Raw genomic sequence first — 19,731 nt, 5'->3', positions numbered from 1 at the left:
ACGGGTCACTGAACTGAGACTGCTCTTCTCTGTGTCATGGAGACTCTCCTCACTGCCAGAGCTGACTCTCTCTCCTCTGTGTCACGGAGGCTCTCCTCACTGCCAGAGCTGACTATCTCTCCTCTGTGTCACGGAGGCTCTCTGCACTGCCAGAGCTGACTCTCTCTCCTCTGTGTCACGGAGGCTCTCCTCACTGCCAGAGCTGACTCTCTCTCCTCTGTGTCACGGAGGCTCTCTGCACTGCCAAAGCTGACTCTCTCTCCTCTGCACTGCCAGAGCTGACTCTCTCTCCTCTGTGTCACGGAGGCTCTCCTCACTGTCAGAGCTGACTCTCTCTCCTCTGTGTCACGGAGGCTCTCCTCACTGCCAGAGCTGACTCTCTCTCCTCTGTGTCACGGAGGCTCTCTGCACTGCCAAAGCTGACTCTCTCTCCTCTGCACTGCCAGAGCTGACTCTCTCTCCTCTGTGTCACGGAGGCTCTCTGCACTGCCAGAGCTGACTCTCTCTCCTCTGTGTCACGGAGGCTCTCTGCACTGCCAAAGCTGACTCTCTCTCCTCTGCACTGCCAGAGCTGACTCTCTCTCCTCTGTTCTCATCCTCCTAGATCTATCCACTGCCTTCGACACGTGAACCATCAGGTCCTCCTCTCCACCCTCTCAGGGCTGGGCGTCTCAGGCGCTGCACACTCTTGGACTGCATCCTACCTGGCAGGCCGCTCCTACCACGTGACGTGGAGAGGATCTGTGCCTGCACTACATTTTCTCACTACTGGTGTCCCCAGGGCTCTGTTCTAAGCCCTCTCCTCTTCTCTCTAAATACCAAGTCATTAGGCTCCTTCATATCATTGCTATATCATTGCTATGCAGATGACACTCAACTACATTTCTCCTTTCCCCCTTCTGACACCCATGTGGCGACACACATCCCTGCTTGCCTGGCAGTTATCTTAGCTTGGATGTTGGACCACAAGCTCAACCTCGACAAGACGGAGCTGCTCTTCCTCCCAGTGAAGGCCTGCCCACTCCAAGACCTCTCCATAATGGTTGACAACTCCATGGTGTCCGCTTCCCAGAGTGCAAAGAACCTTGGTGTGATCCTAGACAACACTGTTGTTCTTTGCAAACATCAAAGCAATGACTCGCTCCTGCAGGTTTATGCTCTACAACATCCATAGAGTACGGCCCTAACTCACACAGGAAGAGGCACAATTCCTAATCCAAGCACTTGTCATCTCCAGTCTTGACGACTGCAACTCGCTGTTGGCTGGGCTCTCCTCTTGTGCAACTCATCCAGAACGCTGCATCTTGCCTGGTGTTAAACCTTCACAAGTTCTCCGATATTACCCCACTCCTCCGCACAACGACTGGCTTCCAGTCGAAGCTTGCATCCACTACAAGGCCATGGTACTTTCCTATGGTGCAGCAAGAGGAACTGCCCCTCCATACCTTCAGGCTATGCTAAATACAAAACAATAAACGTGGGAAAACCGAAACAGCCCTATCTGGTGCAACAAACACAAAGACAGGAAACAACCACCCACAAAACCCAACACAAAACAGGCTACCTAAATATGGTTCCCAATCAGAGACAATGACTAACACCTGCCTCTGATTGAGAACCATATCAGGCCCAAACACAGAAACAGACAAACTAGACATCCAACATAGAATGTCCACTCAGATCACACCCTGACCAAACAAAACATATAAACATACAAAGCAAACTATGGTCAGGGTGTGACAGTATCCCCCTCCCAAGGCGTGGACTCCATCCGCAAAACCTGAACCTATTGGGGATGGTCTGGGTGGGCATCCATCCACGGTGGCGGCTCTGGTGCTGGACGTGGCCCCCACTTCACCATAGTCTTAGTCCGCCTCATTGTCCACTTCCGTGGCCTCCTAACCACGGCGACCCTTCTAAATGACTCCACTGGGCTGAGGGGAAGCTCGGGACAGAGGGGCAGCTCGGGACAGAGGGGCAGCTCGGGACTGAGGGGCAGCTCGGGACTGAGGAGTAGCTCGGTACTGGCTGACGACTCTGGCAGATCCTGGCTAACTGGCGGCTCTGGCAGATCCTGGCTGACTGGCGGCCCTGGCAGATCCTGGCTGAATGGCGGTTCTGGCAGATCCTGGCTGAATGGCGGCTCTGGCAGATCCTGGCTGAATTGCGGCTCTGGCGGATCCTGGCTGACTGGCGGCACTGGCGGATCCTGGCTGACTAGCGGCACTGGCGGCTCCTGGCTGATTGGCGGCACTGGCGGCTCCTGGCTGACTGGCGGCTCCTGGCTGACTGGCGGCACTGGCGGCTCCTGGCTGACTGGAGGCACTGGCGGCTCCTGGCTGACTGGCGGCACTGGCGGCTCCGTGAAGACTGGCGGCACTGGCGGCTCCTTGCAGACTGGCGGCTCTGGCGGCTCAGGACAGACAGAAGACTGATGGCGCTGGGCAGACGGGTAGCTCAGGCGGCGCTGGGCAAACTGAAGACTCCGGCAGCGCTGGAGAGGAAAGCTCTGGCAGCGCTGTACGGAGGAGCTCTGGCGCCTCTGGACTGAGGGATGGAAGCTCTGGCAGCGCCGGATAGGTGGGAGACTCCGGCAGCGCTGGAGAGGAGGAAGGCTCCGGCAGCGCTGGAGAGGAGGAAGGCTCTGGCAGCACTGGACAGGCAGGAGACTCTGGCAGGGCTGGACAGGCGGGAGTCTCCGGCAGCGCTGGAGAGAGGAGGAAGGCTTTGGCAGCGCTGGACAGACGAGGCGCACTGTAGGCCTGGTGCGTTGTGCCGGCACTGGTGGTACTGGGCCGAGGACACGCACCTCAGGGCAAGTAAGGGGAGCTGCCACTGGAGGGCTAATGCGTGGAGGTGGTACTGGATAGACCGGACCGTGCAGGCGCACTGGAGCTCTTGAGCACTGAGCCTGCCCAACCTTACCTGGTTGAATGCTCCCGGTCGCCCTGCCAGTGCGGCGAGGTGGAATAGCCCGCACTGGGCTGGTCAGGTGAACCGGGGACACCATGCGCAAGGCTGGTTCCATGTACGCCGGCACAAGGAGATGCACTGGAGACCAGATGCATAGAGCCGGCTTCATGGCACTCGGCTCGATGCCCACTCTAGCCTGGCCGATACGAGGAGCTGGTATGTACCGCACCGGGCTATGCACCCGCACTGGGGACACTGTGCGCTCCAAAGCATAACACGGTGCCTGCAAGGTCTCTCTCGCCCTCCGGTAAGCACAGGAAGTTGGCTCAGGTCTCCTACCTGGCTTCGCCATACTTCCTGTGTGCTCCCCCAATAAATTTTGAGGCTGCCTCTCGGGCTTCCTTGCCAGCCGTGTTCCATCGTATCGCAGGTTCCTCTCTCCGGCTGCCTCTGCTCTCCTAGCTGCCTCCCCCCGTTCCCATGGAAGGTGATCCTTTACCGCCAGGATCTCCTCCCATGTGCAGCAACCCTTGTCGTCCAATACATCATCCCATGTCCATTCCTCCATTCCTCCTGCTTCCGCTGCCTGTCACCATGCCGCTTGGTCCTGTTGTGGTGCATGGTTCTGTAACGGCTTTTCTCCTGGGAAGGAGAGGCAGACCAAAATGCAGCGTGGTTATAGTTCATGTTTTTAATATAGGAAAACTCAACATGAACGTAATACAAAACAATAAACGTGGCAAAACCGAAAAAGCCCTATCTGGTGCAACAAACACAAAGACAGAAAACAACCACCCACAAAACCCAACACAAAACAGGCTAACTAAATATGGTTCCCAATCAGAGACAATGACTAACACCTGCCTCTGATTGAGAACCATATCAGGCCCTGACACAGAAACAGACAAACTAGACATCCAACATAGAATGTCCACTCAGATCACACCCTGACCAAACAAAACATAGAAACATACAAAGCAAACTATGGTCAGGGTGTGACAGTCATTAAAGCTCGTTTTTCAACCACTCCACAAATTTCTTGTGAACAAACTATAGTTTTTGCAGTTTGGTTAGGACATCTACTTTGTGCATGACACAAATAATTTTTCCAGCAATTGTTTACAGACAGATTATTTCACTTATAATTAACTGTATCACAATTCCAGTGGGTCAGAAATGTAAAAACACTAAGTTCACTGTGCCTTTAAACAGCTTGGAAAACTCCAGAAAATTATGTCATGGCTTTAGATGCTTCTGATAGGCTAACTGACATAATTTGAGTCAATTGGAGGTGTACCTGTGGATGTATTTCAAGGCCTACCTTCGAACTCAGTGGCTCTATGCTTGACATGATGGCAAATTCAAAAGAAATCAGCCAAGACCCCAGGAAAAAATTGTAGACCTCCACAAGTCTGGTTCATCCTTGGGAGCAATTTCCAAACGCCTGAAGTTACCATGTTCATCTGTACAAACAATAGTACGCAAGTATAAACACCATGGGACCACGTAGCCATCGTACTGCTCAGGAAGGAGACGCGTTCTGTCTCCTAGAGATGAATGTGCATTGGTGCGAAAAGTGCAAATCAATCCCAGAACAACAGCAAAGGACCTTGTGAAGATGCTGGAGTAAACAGATACAAAAGTATGTATATTCACAGTAAACCAAATCCTATATCAACATACCCTGAAAGGCCACTCAGCAAGGAAGAGGCCACTGCTCCAAAACTGCCATAAAAAAGCCAGACTACGATTTGCAACTGTACATGGGAACAGAGATCGTATTTTTTAGGAGAAATGTCCTCTGGTCTGATGAAACAAAAATAGAACTGTTTGGCCATAATGACCAACATTATGTTTGGAGGAAAAAGGGGGAGGCTTGCAAGCCGAAGAACACCATCCCAACCGTGAAGCACGGGGGTGGCAGCATCATGTTGTGGGGGTGCTTTGCTGCAGAAGGGACTTGTGCCCTTCACAAAATAGATGGCATCATGAGGCAGAAACATTATGTGGATATATTGAAGCAAAATCTCAAGACATCAGTCAGGAAGTTAGAGCTTGGTCACAAATGCGTCTTCCAAATGGACAATGACCCCAAGCAAACTTCCAAAGTTGTGACAAATTGGCTTAAGGACAACGAAGTCAAAGTATTGGAGTGGCCATCACAAAGGCCTGACCTCAATCCTATGAAAAATGTGTGGGCAGAACTGAAAAAGCGTGTGCGAGCAAGGAGGCCTACAAACCTGACTCAGTTACACCAGCTCTGTCAGGAGAAATGGGCCAAAATTCACCCAACTTATTGTGAGAAGCTTGTGGAAGGATACCAAAACGTTTGACCCAAGTTAAACAACTTAAAAGCAATGCTACCAAATACGAATTGAGTGTATTTTGAGTGTATATTTATCCCGAGCTGCCCCTCGGTCCCGAGCTGCCCCTCGGTCCCGAGCTGCCCCTCTGTCCCGAGCTGCCCCTCAGTTATGTGGGGATCAGGGTGAGGACTATTAGGCCATGGTCGGTGGAGAAGGTGGATTATCCCAGGACGCGAAGGGGAGGAAATAGGACATTAATGGAGTGGGGTCCACGTCCCGAGCCAGAACCGCCACCATGGACAGACGCCCACCCGGACCCTCCCTATGTTCTTGAGGTGCGTCCCGGAGTCCGCACCTTAGGGTCACGCCTTGGTCATTATATTTTGTGTTTTTGGTATATGTTTGGGTAAGCCAGGGTGTGACATGGGTTTATATGTTGTGTTTTCGTATTGGGGTTTGTAGTAATTGGGATTGTGTATGATTAGGGGTGTGTCTAGTTAGGCTTGGCTGCCTGAGGCGATTCTCAATTGGAGTCAGCTGCTTATCGTTGTCTCTGATTGGGAACCGTATTTAGGCAGCTTGAGTTCGCGTTGTATTTTGTGGGTGTTTGTACCTGTCTCTGTGTAGTAGTCACCAGATAGGCTGCAATTAGTTTCACTCGTTTGTTGTTTTCGTATTATCAGTTATTTCATGTACCGTGACATTCTTCATTAAAGTCTTGAATAACCTACACGCTGCATTTCGGTCTGACTCTCTTCATTCAACAGACGAACGACGTTACATTTATGGCTGGGGGGCAGTATTAAGTAGCTTGGATGAATAAGGTTCCCAATGTAAACGGCCTACCCCTCAGTCTCCATTGCTAATATTATTATTAGTGTTGGATAGAAAACACTCTAAAGTTTCTAAAACTGTTTGAATGATGTCTGTGAGTATAACAGCACTCATATGACAAGCAAAATCCTGAGGGGAAATCAAAACAGGAAGTGAGATATCTGGGCTTTGTATGTATTCACCAGAGTCCCCAATGAAATCCCATTGAGATATGAATAATGTTGCACTGCCTAGGGGTTCCACTAGATGTCAACCATCAATATAAATTATAATGAGGCTTCTATGTTGTTGTGGGAGTGAATGAGAGCAGAATATATCAGCTGTCCATCAAGCAGCCATTTTGTGATTGTGCTTTTTCCTCATGGTACCCACTTGCGTTCCATTGCTTACGAAGACAAGAAGGAATACTCCGGTTGGAACTTTACTGAAGCTATATGTTAAAAACATCCTAATGAATGATTCTGTACTTAGTTTGAAATGTTTCTTCAACTGGTAATATCACTTTTTGAAGTTTTTGTCCGATATAACGCTGACCAGAATTAGCGTTTGGATATGTATACCAAATGCTCTAACAAAAGAAGGTATTTGGGCATAAATGATTATTTGTATTGTGATTATTTCATTCTAACCATGACAGAGAGAGAGAGAGAGAGAGAGAGAGAGAGAGAGAGAGAGAGAGAGAGAGAGAGGACAAACTCTCCAACAGAAACAAACTTTTCAACAGAGATCCCGACGACACACTGAGTGTAAATATTTATAGTGATTGCAAATATTCCCGAATGAGTGAGCGTTCATGTGCAAAGGATTAGCATTTCAATTGTTATAATTATCAACTTTGTAGTGTCTCATCTCACTTGACCCCAACTTCCCTTTTTGTCCACCAAGCCGCGATACCGGTTTATCCCACTAGGGAAACTCCGTTATCATTTCCTTGTAACTATCTACTGTTTGTTTATGCATTTCTGTGAATTACTTAGTTAGTAAGTATATGATTTAAGACAATTGATGTATGGATGACTCCTAGTGAAGACTGGGTTCGTGCAGATAACCAACAATTTATGACGTTTGGAATGAGACTATCGTGAGGTAAAGAAGAATTCATTAATCAGAAGACTATTGATCATATATGAAAATATCTGAAAGTTCTATTAGGAAAATTATAACTTTAAAATCGCAATATTTTCCTTGGTGCCCCAACTTCCTTGTTAATTACAGTTACATGATTAATCAGTTTAATCGCGTTATAATAATTACAGAGAGTTTATGATCAAGATTAATCTTCAGTTTAATGATGCCAACAACACGACATTTTCAAGCGGCTCTAATGCATAGTACTGTATGCACTCAAATACCCTGGATCCGGTACCCAGAATAAAATATGTTTGTTACGGTCCATCTTTGGGTGTTGCTATGTCCTTTCTTTTGTGGAAGGCTGAATAGGATTTTGTACGATATGTGTGCGGGTATTCTGCAATATTTTGTGCTTGATATTTTTCCCTGTAACAATGGCTGTCCTTTGTAAGCGTGACACCTTTGTAAGCAATGCAGTGTTTTGTGCTCATCACTTAGCAACCATGCAGGGCATTTCCCCATGTCTACCTGTGTTCTGTCAAACCTCATTGTTCTGGTCCCATACCACTTTGTACAGAGAACTTCTGTGATGTATCTAGTCAAATCAAATCAAATTGTATTTGTCACATACAAATGGTTAGCAGATGTTAATGCGAGTGTAGCAAAATGCTTGTGCTTCTAGTTCTGACAATGCAGTAATAACCAACGAGTAATCTAACCTAACAATTCCACAACTACTACCTTATACACACAAGTGTAAAGTGATAAAGAATATGTACATAAAGATATATGAATGAGTGATGGTACAGAACGGCATAGGCAAGATGCAGTAGATGGTGTCGAGTACAGTATATACATATGAGATGAGTAATGTAGGGTATGTAAACAAAGTGGCATAGTTAAAGTGGCTAGTGATACATGTATTACATAAGGATGCAGTAGATGATATAGAGTACAGTATATATGTATACATATGAGATGAGTAATGTAGGGTATGTAAACATTATATTAAGTGGCATTGTATAAAACTTCTAATGGCTGGGGGGCAGTATTGAGTAGCTTGGATGAATAAGTTGCCCAAAGTAAACGGCCTGCTCCTCAGTCTCAGTGGCTAATATATGCATATTATTATTGGATAGAAAACTCTCTAAAGTTTCTAAAACTGTTTAAATGATGTCTGTGAGTATAACAGAACTCATATGGCAGGCAAAATCCTGAGGAGAAATCAAAACAGGAAGTGAGAAATCTGAGCTTGGTATGTATTCACCACAGTTCACAATGACACCCCCTTGAGATATTAATGATGTTGCACTTCCTAGGGGTTCCACTAGATGTCAACCATCTATATAAATTTGAATGAGACTTCTACAGTGTTGTGGGACTGAATGAGAGCTGAATCTATCAGGTGACTGGCAGTCAGCCATTTTCTGATCACCCGCATTCCTCATGGTATCCACTTGCGTTCCATTGCTCATCAAGACACAAAGGAATACTCCGGTTGGAACATTATTGAAGCTATATGTTAAAAACATCCTAATGATTGATTCTGTACTTAGTTTGAAACATTTCTTCCACCTGTATTATAACTTTTTGAAGTTTTTGTCCGACGTAACGCTGAACAGAATGAGCGTTTGGATATGTATACCAAACGCTCTAACAAAAGAAGGTATTTGGACATAAACAACGGACATTATCAAACAAAACAAACATTTATTGTGGACCTGGGAGTCCTGGAGTGCTTTCTGATGAAGATCATCAAAGGTAAGGGAATATTCATCATGCAATTTCTTGTTTATGTTGACGCCAACATGGCGGCTATTGTGATTATTTCTTCTGAGCGCCGTCTCAGATTATTGCATGGCTTGCTTATTCCATGAAGTCTTTTTGAAATCAGACACAGAGGTTGCATTAAGGAGAGGAATATCTATAATTCCATGTGTATTTTCATCTACATTTATGATGAGTATTTCTGTTGAATGATGTGGTTATGCAAAATCACTGGATGTTTTTGGAACTAGTGAATATAACGTGCCAATGTAAACTTATATTTGAATAGATATGAACTTTATCGAACAAAAAATACATGTATTGTGTAACATGAAGTCCTATGAGTGTCATCTGATGAAGATCATCAAAGGTTAGTGCTTAATTTTTATCTCTATTTGTGTTTTCTGAGACACCTCTCTTTGGCTGGGAAGATGGCTGTTTTTATTGTGGTTTGGCGGTCACCTAACATAATCGTTTGTGGTGCTTTCGCCGTAAAGCCTATTTGAAATTGGACACTGTGGTGGGATTAACAATACGACTACCTTTAAAACGGTATAATATACATGTATGTTTGAGGAATTTTAATTATGAGATTTTTGATGTTTTGAAGTTGGCGCCCTGCACTTTCACTGGCTGTTGTCATATCGATCCCGTTAACGGGATTTCAGCCCTAAGAAGATTATTAAGGTGGCTAGTGATACATTTTTTTACATCAATTCCCATCAATTTCCATGATTAAAGTGGCTGGAGTTGAGTCAGTATGTTGGTAGCAGCCACTCAATGTTAGTGGTGGCTGTTTAACAGTCTGATGTCCTTGAGATAGAAGCTGTTTTTCAGTCTCTCGGTCCCTGCTTTGATGCACCTGTACTGACCTCGCCTTCTGGATGATAGCGGGGTGAACAGGCAGTGGCTTGGGTGGTTGTTGTCCTTGATGATCTTTATGGCCTTCCTGTGACATCGGGTGGTGTAGGTCTCCTGGAGGGCAAGTAGTTTGCCCCCCGGTGATGCGTTGTGTAGACTTCACTACCCTCTGGAGAGCCTTACGGTTGTGGGCAGAGCAGTTGCCGTACCAGGCGGTGATAGAGCCCGACAGGATGCTCTCGATTGTACATCTGTAGAAGTTTGTGAGTGATTTTGTTGACAAGCTGGATTTCTTCAGCCTCCTGAGATTGAAGAGGAGCTACTGCACCTTCTTCACAACACTGTCTGTGTAGGAGGACAAATTCAGTTTGTCTGTGATGTGTACGCCAATGAACTTAACTTACTACCCTCTCCACTACTGTCCCGTCGATGTGGATAGGGGGGTGCTCCCTCTGCTGTTTCCTAAAGTCCACAATCATCACCTTTGTTTTGTTGACTTTGAGTGTGAGGTTATTTTCCTGAGGTTATTTCCCACACTCCTGGCCCTCACCTCTTCCCTGTAGGCCGTCTCGTCGTTGTTGTTCTCGTCATTGTTGGTAATCAAGCCTACCACTGTAGTGTCGTCCACAATCTTGATGATTGAGTTGGAGGCGTGCATGGCCACGCAGACGTGGGTGAACAGGGAGTACAGGTGAGGGCTCAGAACGCACCCTTGTGGGGCCCCGGTGTTGAGGATCAGCGGGGTGGAGATGTTGTTACCTACCCTCACCACCTGGGGGCGGCCCGTCAGGAAGTCCAGTACCCAGTTGCACAGGGCGGGGTCGAGACCCAGGGTCTCGAGCTTGATGACGAGTTTGGAGGGTACTATGGTGTTAAATGCTGAGCTGTAGTCGATGAACAGCATTCTCACATAAGTAGTCCTCTTGTCCAGAAGGATTAGGGCATTGTGCAGTGTGGTTGCAATTGCGTCGTCTGTGGACCTATTGGTGCGGTAAGAAAATTGGAGTGGGTCTAGGGTGTCAGGTAGGGTGGAGGTGATATGATCCTTGACGAGTCTCTCAAAGCATTTCATGATGACGGAAGTGAGTGCTACGGGACGGTAGTTATTTAGCTCAGTCACCTTAGCTTTCTTGGGAACAGGAACAATGGTGACCCTCTTGAAGCATGTGGGAACAGCAGACCGGGTAAGGATTGATTGAACATGTCCGTAAACACACCAGCCAGCTGGTCTGCGCATGCTCTGAGGACGCGGCTGGGGATGCCGTCTGGGCCGGCAGCCTTGCGAGGGTTAACACGTTTAAATGTTTTCCTCACGTCGGCTGCAGTGAAGGAGAGTCCGCAGGTTTTGGTAGCGGGCCGTGTCAGTGGCACTGTATTGCCCTCAACGCGAGCAAAAAAGTTAATTAGTCTGTCTTGGAACAAGACATCCTGGTCCACGACGGTGCTGGTTTTCTTTTTGTAATCCGTGATTGACTGTAGACCCTGCCACTTCTGTCTGAGCCGTTGAATTGCGACTCTACTTTGTCTCTGTACTGACTGTTTGCTTGTTTGATTGCCTTGCGGAGGGAATAGCTACACTGTTTGTATTCGGTCATGTTTCCGGTCACCTTGCCCTGGCTAAAAGCAGTGGTTCGCGCTTTCAGTTTTGCGCGAATGCTGCCATCATTCCACGGTTTCTGGTTTTGGAATGTTTTAATCGTTGCTGTGGGTATAACATCGTCGATGCACATTCTAATGAACTCGCACACCGAATCAGCGTATTCGTAAATGTTGTTGTTGGACGCAATGCGGAACATATCCCAATCCATGTGATAGAAGTAGTCTTGACGCGTGGAATCAGATTAGTCGGACCAGTGTTGAACAGAACTGAGCGCAGGAGCTTCTTGTTTTAGTCTCTGTCTGTAGGCTGTAAGCAACAAAAGTCGTGGACAGCTTTTCCGAAACAAGGGCAGGGGAGGGCCTTATGTGCGTCGCGGAAGTTAGAATAACAATGATTCAGGATTTTACCAGCCCTGGTTGCGCAATAGATATGCTGATAGAATTTAGGGAGTCTTGTTTTCAGATTAGCCTTGTTAAAATCCCCAGCTGCAATGAATGCAGCCTCTGGATATGTGGTCTCCAGATTACATAGAGTCAAATAAAGTTCATTCAGGGCCATCGATGTGTCTGCTTGGGGGGGAATATATACGGCTGTGATTATAATCGAAGAGAATTCCCTTGGTAGATAATGCGGTCGGCATTTGATTGTGAGGAATTCTAAGTCGGGTGAACAGAAGGACTTGAGTTCCCGTATGTTGTTATGATCTCGTTAATTATAAGGCATACCCCCCTCCCGCCCCTCTTCTTACCAGAAAGATGCTTGTGTCTGTCGGCGCGATGCGTGAAGAAACCAGCTGGCTGCACTGACTTGGATAGAGTCTCTCGAGTGAGCAATGTTTCCTTGAAGCAAATAACGTTACAGTCTTTGATGTCTCTCTGGAATGCTACCCTTGCTCGGATTTCATCAACCTTGTTGGCAAGAGACTGGACATTGGTATGCTAGTAGTATGCTAGGAAGTGGTGTGCGATGTGCCCGTCTCCGGAGCCTGACCAGAAGACCGCTTCGTTTGCCCCTTTTACGGCGTCATTGTTTTGGGTCGCCGGCTGAGATCTGATCCATTGTCCTGGGTGGAAGGCAAAACACAGGATCCGCTTCGGGAAAGTCATATTCCTGGTCGTAATGATGGTGAGTTAACGTTCCTCTTATATTCAGTAGTTCCTCCCAACTGTATGTAACGAAACCTAAGATTACCTGGGGTACCAATGTAAGAAATAAAGAGTAAAAAAACAAAGTAATGCATAGTTTCCTTGAAATGTGAAGCGAGGCGGCCATCTCTGTCGGCGCCGGAAGTTAGTGATGTGCAGTTCAGGAATGATTCGTTATTTTTGAATTACTGTTTTAATTGACTTGAGAATCATGATGAATTATTCTGAGGCACTCGTTCATTCTAGTCATTCTTTTGACCTGTTGGCCGAATCCCATAATACAAGCATTTCACATTTACAAGCTTTTTGCTGCATCCGCGATAACATCTGCTAAATATGTGTATGTGACCAATAAAATTTGATTTGATACACACTTTTCCGGCTCAGCAGCTCCAGAGAAGTATTCCAGCCAACAACTGTTATATATCCACTGTCATGCAGGTGAAAGAGGACCCAAAAGCGACTTAACAGAAACAGAGTTTATTTAAGTCCAAACAGGGAATAACAGAAATCCTCTAGTCTGTAGAGGGGAATAACTGGAGAAGCGGCCACAGACTGCAGGTCGCTTCGGGTAGGCGCAGGCCGTAGTAGACAGAGACACCTGCTCACACGCAGCATCTGATGAAGGCAAAAAACACGACAGGACAGGGCGATACACAATCACAGCAAAAACACGACAGGACAGGGCGAAACGCAATCACAGCATGGTGAATACTAAACAAGGAACCGACGGGACAGGAACGGAACACAAAGGAATAAATAGGGACTCTAATCAGGGGAAAGGATCGGGAACAGGTGTGGGAAGACTAAATGATGATTAGGGGAATAGGAACAGCTGGGAGCAGGAACGGAACGATAGAGAGAAGAGAGAGCGAGAGAGTGAGAGAGGGAGGGGGGAGAGAGAGGGATAGAAGGAGGGGAAAGAACCAAATAAGACCAGCAGAGGGAAACGAATAGAATGGGGAGCACAGGGACAAGACATGATAATAAATGACAAACATGACATCCACGTTGGAAAGTAGATAATGTTGCAGGAAGAATTAATGCAATTAATTGATTAGTGAATGCTATGATGGACACAGTTTGTAGAACCAAAACACACACAGGGTCTGACTTCTCAACATACTCGAACTGGAGAAGTAATAGTTTGGGAGGCTCCAGTTCGCAAATTATATTGTGCTTATCACCCTCACGGCAGTCAATCAATGCATTGCATTCCACCAGGAGTAGTTCACAATCTAGTCCGGTTGCAGCCACAACTAGACATCATTGTAAAATGTTTCAAGAAATAATCATATTTGTATGCCAAGCAATCAACAAATGTACATTGCTTAACCTCTTCAGTCGACCCTCTACTTTTTCGAACATTCTGTTAAAAATCGCGCAACATTTCAGCGCCCTGCTACTCATGCCAGGAATATAGTATATGCATATGATTAGTATGTGTGGATAGAAAACACTCAGACGTTTATAAAACTGGTTAAATCACGGCTGTGACTTTAACACAACGTGCGTTTCATTGAAAAGTGCAAGAAAATCTGATCACTGAAAGTGGAAAAATATATCCATCCTCCGCTTCAACCCATTGTTATGGGCGAAAGACATTAAATAGGGCTGAGGTTGCAGTACCTACAGCTTCCACACGATGTCAACAGTCTTGTCATTTGCCAATTGTTTGTTTCTTGGTCAAACGAACAAGAGACAGGCTTTTTCTTCAGGTCTCCGACCGGATATTTTGGTTGAGAAATACACGGACAGTATTTCAAGACGGACCCCTATAGAAAACACTTCGTCTCGTGATTAATTTGATCGCTTATTAACGTTTACTAATACCTAAAGTTGCATTACAAATTATTTCGAAGTGTTTTGTGAATGTTTATCGTCGACTTTTTGAATTTAAAAAAATGACGTTACATTATGAAACGCTATTTTTTTCCGTTTATCACACAGTCTTCATAGATCGATATCTAGGCTATATATGGACCGATTTAATCGAAAAAAAAGACCCAATAGTGATTATGGGACATCTAGGAGTGCCAACAAAGAAGATGGTCAAAGGTAATGAATGTTTTATATTTTATTTGTGCGGTTTGTGTAGCGCCGACTATGCTAATTATTTTGTTTACGTCCCCTGCGGGTCTTTTGGGGTGTTACATGCTATCAGATAATAGCTTCTCATGCTTTCGCTGAAAAGCATTTAAAAAATCTGACTTATTGCCTGGATTCACAACGAGTGTAGCTTTAATTCAATACCCTGCATGTGTATTTTAATGAACGTTTGAGTTTTAACTAATACTATTAGCATTTAGCGTAGCGCATTTGCATTTCCAGAGCTCAAGATTCGCACTGAACTAAAGGGCAGAGCTGCCACTTTCAAGGTGTGGGACTCTAACCCGGAAGCTTACAAGAAATCCCGCTATGCCCTGCGACGAACCATCAAACAGGCAAAGCATCAATACAGGGCAAAGATTGAATCATACTACACCGGCTCCAACGCTTGTCGGATGTGGCAGGGCTTGCAAACTATTACAGACTACAAAGGGAAGCCCAGCCGCGAGCTGCCCAGTGACACTAGCCTACCAGACGAGCTAAATCACTTCTATGCTCGCTTCGAGGCAAGCAACACTGAGGCATGCATGAGAGCACCAGCTGTTCCGGACGACTGTGTGATCACGCTCTACATAGCCGACGTGAGTAAGACCCTTAAACAGGTAAACATTCACAAGGCTGCAGGGCCAGATGGATTACGAGGACGTGTGCTCCAGGCATGTGCTGACCAACTGGCAGGTGCCTTCACTGACATTTTCAACATGTCCCTGAATGAGTCTGTAATACCAACATGCTTCAAGCAGACCACCATAGTCCCTGTGCCCAAGAACACAAAGGCAACCTGCCTAAATGACTACAGGTCCGTAGCCATGAAATGCTTTGGAAGGCTGGTCATGGCTCCCATCAACACCATTATCCCAGAAACCCTAGACCCACTTCAATTTGCATACCGCCCAAATAGATCCACAGATGATCTCTTTTGCACTCCACACTGCCCTTTCCCACCTGGACAAAAGGAACACCTATGTGATAATGCTAATCATTAACTACAGCTCAGCGTTCAACACCATAGTAACCTCAAAGCTCATCACTAAGGTAAGGAACCTGGGACTAAACACCTTCTGCAACTGGAACCTGGACTTCCTGACGGGCCAACCCCATGTAGTGAGGGAAGGTAGCAACACATCTGCACGCTGATTCTCAACACTGGAGCTCCCCAGAGGTGCGTGCTCAGTCCCCTCCTGTACTCCCTGTTCACGCACGACTGCATGGCCAGGCACGACTCCAACACCATCATTAAGTTTGCTGACGACACAAGTGGTAGGCCTGATCACCGACAACGACGAGACAGCCTATAGGGAGGTGCCATAGAGAGACCTAGCCGGGTGGTGCCAGAATAACAACCTATCCCTCAACGTAACCAAGACTAAGGAGATGATTGTGGACTACAGGAAAAGGAGCACAGAGCACGTCCCCATTCTCATCGACGGGTCTGTAGTGGAGCAGGTTCAAATTCCCCATTCTCATCGACGGGGCTGTAGTGGAGAGCTTCAAATTCCTTGGTGTCCACATCAACAAACTGGAATGGTCCAAACACACCAAGACAGTCGTGAAGAGGGCACGACAAAGCCTATTCCCCCTCAGGAAACGAAAAAGATTTGGCATGGGTCCTGAGATCCTCAAAAGGTTCTACAGCTGCAACATCGAGAGCATCCTGACAGGTTGCACCACTGCCTGGTACGGCAATTGCTCAGCCTACGACCACAAGGTACTTCAGAGGGTAGTGTGTACGGCCCAGTAAATTACTGGGGCAAAGCTGCCTGCTTTACAGGACCTCTACACCAGGCGGTGTCAGAGGAAGGCCCTGAAAATTGTCAAAGACCCCAGCCACCCCAGTCATAGACTGTTCTCTCTACTACTGCATGGCAAGCGGTACCGGAGTTTTTACCCCCAAACCATAAGACAGGAAACCAAACCGGACTATTTGCATTGTGGGCCTCCCCCAACCACTCTTTTACACTACTGCTACTCTGTTTATCTTATATGCATAGTCACTTTAACTACACCCACATGTACATACTACCTCAATAAGCCTGACTAACCGCTGTCTGTAAATAGCCTTGCTACTGTTATTTTCAAGTGTCTTTTTACTGTTGTTTTATTTCTTTACCTACTTACGTTCACACACACACACACACACACACATCTTTTTCTTTCGCACCATTGGTTAGAGCCTGTAAGTAAGCATTTCACTGTTGTTACGCACGCCTCTATGAAGATGGAACGCAACACCCTGCTACAACTAAACTCTCAGTGAAGTGAAAAAGGTATGGACTGTAGGTGCGAGTAAGGATGACAACAGACAGAATGTGGTACCGTTTACAAGGACTTTATTCCTTTACACGGTAATATGGGGAAAAGGGGCTGGACGGAACCAAAGCAAAGAAAGTAAATCTCAAAGCCCCCCCTCTCCTATCTTACCTGCCTACCCACTACTTACCTAATTTAGCACCACCTGGTGCCCTAACCAAAATACAGGGGGTGGTCCGCCCAGGTCTTACCTAGTGTGCCTAGACAGCGAATATGCTACGGGTATATGTATGCCCGCGGGCCTCTTGCCTAAGCACTCCCTAGATGCCTTCCCCTTCCCCCCTGGGAACAAATGAAACATAATATTAAACAATTTCACAAACAAACTAAGAAACAAACAAAGGACATCAAATAAGCTCTATCTGAGCAACAAACTCACACAACATACCAACTCTCAGCAATGAACTCCCAGCAAAATCTCTAGCAAAAACTCTAGCAAAATCTCTTTCCTACTAAATTCTCTCTCCTGAACAGAACACTGGCATTTATATATCTTCAGATGGAATGGGTAATTGGAGACAGCTGTCTTGACGAGGGGGCGGGGTCAGCTCTCCAATTAGCCATGGAGTCGACCAATCAGCTGCTTGAGGGATTTCAGGAAGCAATTTTCCTGAAATAAACACATGTAAATACACAAACTACAACACATAAACTGGGGAACGTAACAACTGTAAGCACTGTTGTATTCGGCGCACATGACAAGTACACTTTGATTTGATTTGATACTTTTGCAAGGCACTGTAAGGTATTTCTGTTTTTATATATATTTTTATATAATTATAGTTTTGCTTTGTCATTGTAGGTTATTGTGTAGAATGATGAGGAAAACATTTTCTTTAATCAATTTTAGAATAAGACTGTAACATTTTTTGGGGGAAAGGTCAAGGGGTCTGAAAACTTTCCAAATGCACCTACTGAGATCCGATCCATTGTCCTGGTTGGTGGTCCAAACAGAGGATCCTGAATGAAAAAAGGATTGTGTATGTGTGCCATAAAGGGTGAATGAGCAAGGGTGAATGGGCAAGATAAAAGAGTACCTTTGAACAGAGTATGGTAATAGGTGCCTGGCGCCCAGGTCGTTTTAAATCAAATAAATGATCTCATACACATATTTAGCAGATGTTTATGTAAAGAACAAATATTTAGCATACAGTTTGTGTCAAGAACTGCAACGCTGCTGGGTTTTTCACTCTCCACAGTTTCCAGTGTGTATAAAGAATGGTCCACCACCCAAATGATATTCAGCCAACTTGACACAACTGTGAAAAAAAAAGCATTGGAGTCAACGTAGGCCAAAAACCCTTTGGAACACTTTTGAAACCTTGTAGAGTTCATGCCCTGACTGCAACAAGGGCTGTTGCTGTAACCGCATAACTGCCACACCGGCAGTCACGAGTCATGAAGGCAGTCAAATTCCACATGACCGTTTAGTCATGGTAATTAGGCATCTCCAAGCTCTAATGCAGCTGATGGGCATTAGTAGCCTACCAAACTTGCTAACTGTCTGGTACTCAGCACTCCATTTTCTCTCTGAAATCAATGCAAATGTAATCGAAAATCCAATCAAACACTTCATGAGAGCCCATGAGCTCATGTTGCGCAACATTTCTATAGGGTATGCAACTTAGTGAGAAAACAGAGTGATGGCCTCTATTAAAAAGAGGAGGATCCCATCAGCTTTCTATAGGCTAGGCCTACTACAGTATATTTATTTCTCAACTTTCCTAAAATAGCCTAAAATAGCTGAAGTGTGTCTGTAACTGAATATCTGTTGATTTGCTTTGGCACTGTCTGATAAACATGATCTTTATTAATACTACTGAAGACAGACAAGTGTCACATGCATGCATGCTTTGTTTTTATCAGATCAAAAATATGTAAGCAACATTGAAATGAGGATTACACTGAAAATAACCCAAGGATTACATTTTTTATTTAAATACCCATCTGCTGGGTCAATACCCCAAACCAATGTGCTGGGTTTATGTCACAACCCAACACCTCTGGGTTGAATTAACCCAATGCCGTGTCTGTCCAATATCGACCCACTGCTGGGCTGTCCAAATGACCCAAACTGGGTTATTTTTAACCCAGCATTTTTTAGAGTGCAACAGTAATTAATTTAGGAAAAATAATATGAATTGCCAAATTAAGCATAACTTAATCCCTACCTTTTTAAGATGGCAAAATACAAAGTTTTCAGTAATTATTTTCAGTATCCAATTTTGTTATTGTGCTTTCTGATCGTTTCAGTGCAAGCATTCATCAAGCTTTGGACGTAGGCCTTCAAACTGCGCCGGCATCTCCAAAGTTCACTCAATCTGCTATAGTAATGCACTGGGTTTGATTTCATTTTTGTTTTAAATATTTTACATTTGAATAATTCTCTTTTAAACTTCCATTGGTTGAAATCTTTTGCTCAGTTGCCCCTTGTCATGGAAAATCTAATCAAAGGGAAGAGAGACTGCAGATTATTTCAAACAACACTTTATCATAAGATAAAAATAAATAAAAATGGAGAATCAACTACCCACTCAAAAGTGCCAAGTTGCAAAGCTCAACGAACAGTGCTGGTTCAATGCTTATATAGAGAAAATAATTACAACCCCTTTCTGTATACGTGGCAGTCAACAGATAGTGTGTCAAATGTAACTCATTGTCTGTGTAAACTTACGATAGAACAAGATGGATAGCCGTAGGGCTCAACCGTCTAACTGCATTCACAACAACAAACACTATATTGTACTCTTTTTGTACTCTTTTCTGCAAGGTTCCATACATGTAACTTTCTGTAGATAGTAAACCCACGGGATTT

Source organism: Oncorhynchus gorbuscha, linkage group LG07, assembly GCF_021184085.1.
Source record: "Oncorhynchus gorbuscha isolate QuinsamMale2020 ecotype Even-year linkage group LG07, OgorEven_v1.0, whole genome shotgun sequence".
NCBI lineage: Eukaryota > Metazoa > Chordata > Actinopteri > Salmoniformes > Salmonidae > Oncorhynchus > Oncorhynchus gorbuscha.
Note: the sequence above shows the minus strand (reverse complement) of the source record.